At 47.9% G+C, this 1,790-nt stretch overlaps 1 pseudogene; it reads right to left on the reverse strand.

Annotated features, from left to right (window-relative positions):
• On the reverse strand, positions 824 to 1,504 carry LOC110431163 (annotated as a pseudogene).

The following is a 1,790-nucleotide window of genomic DNA, read 5'->3' on the forward strand; positions in this document are numbered from 1 at the left end:
GTCAGGGTAGGGTTGAGACAATGATGGGCTAAATGGCTAATGGGCCGCTAAATGACTAATGGGCTGGGATGTTTTTAATTTTACACATTTTCTATGAGCTGGGATATTTCGGTTTTTTCGGGTTATTTCGGTTAACCAAGGCCTGGAACCAAAATAATCGTACTAAATTTGGTTCCTAAGAAGCTGGAACCTAATAGGAACCGAAACCGATCGGTTCGGTTAGTTTAGTTTTGGTTCCCGGTTCTTCGGTTCGGTTTTGGTTATTCGGTTTTTCATGCCCAGAGTGAGGTTGCATGACTAGAAGGACCGCTCTGTGATGAAGATGTGTTGGAGAACTATTGAAACAGTCGTGATGAAGGTATGGCTTGAATTTTAACAACAGAATTGCTATTTATTTTATCTTCTGTCTGAAAACTTTGTTGTTTTATTTGATGGCTCAAAATTTTGTTTTTCTGATTTCCTCGACATTTTTGCATCTACTTATAATAACGAACAGCCATGTGCATTGGGTCTTATTTAGTTCACAAAAAAAGTTTTTATGTAATTAGTGTTTAATCAGCTTAAAAAGATTTGTCTCCCAAAACTATGTAATTAGTTTTTTTTATCTATATTTAGTGTTCTATGTATGTGTCCAAATATTCAATGGGATGGGGTGAAAACTTTTTGGATGATAACTAAACAAGGCCTTAGTCGATGTAGAAGCTAGGATATTATTATATTATCTTTTTTTAAAAGGAAAAAAAGAGATGGACCGTGGGCCGTGGCCAAATAGTTCGATTGCACCCTGAATATGCAAGGACAAAATTTGTTTTGCCCTGTTTTACTATGGACCGAAAAGGCTAAGAATCTGTATGCTCGGTTTGATGAACCGCAAGAATCGAAAACCGTACTGGTAGTTCACTGCCCTGATTGTGCTATTTTCTGTCCACACAACAGGGCTTCCGCAAGGTTGATTCGGACCGGCGGCAAGAGGAAGGACGCAGCGTCCGCCAGCTCTGCCGAGCCCTCCGGCCTCGGGGACGACATGGCCATGGTGGCCACGGAGGTGGTGCGCCTCAAGCAGGAGCAGCGCGCCATCGAAGACCGCGTTTGTGGCGCCGCGTGCTGGAGACGGAGCGCAGGCCCAAGCAGATGCTCGCCTTCCTCCTCAAGGTCGACGGCGAGACCGCGACAGGCAGCACCGCCTCGTTGGCGGCGCCGCCGCACAAGACAACGGGTTCACCTCCGGCGCCGCCGCCGAGCCGCCCGTCTCGGAGGGCGGCTAGAAGCGTGCCAGACTGCTGCTCGACAGTGACAACATGGTGGCGCTCGGCCCCGAGGCCGTCGACCTCACTGGGATCTACAGCGGGCAGTTCGGCGACGTTGCCAGTGTCAGCAGCTTGGCCCGCTTTTGCTGCTGGCCTGTTGTTCCTGCCGATTTCTTGCCAATGCCATTGCAGCCGCCGTGCCCGCCGCTTGGAACGCCCAAGAGCTGCGCGCGCCGGCAGCCGTCATATGGAAGCATGTCAGGGGCATATAGTTCAGCCGATGATGGATGATAGTGATGTTATGTTCTGTCCAGGCTCCATGGATATCTATTTGATGCTTGGAACTCGGGATCATCCAAGCTAAGGAACTACTGTCCGTGATGGAGTGCCCAGGTTCATCGAGTACAGCAGCACTGGATATTCAGATATGCAGCTGAAAAATTGAGAGCACTATTAAGTTTCATCTTCGTGCAACAATTGTCTTTGTATAAACCGTTTCAAATCAATGAGCAAAGGCGCAGACAAGATGAACATAGAAAAAGG

This window comes from Sorghum bicolor, chromosome 10 (assembly GCF_000003195.3).
Source record: "Sorghum bicolor cultivar BTx623 chromosome 10, Sorghum_bicolor_NCBIv3, whole genome shotgun sequence".
NCBI lineage: Eukaryota > Viridiplantae > Streptophyta > Magnoliopsida > Poales > Poaceae > Sorghum > Sorghum bicolor.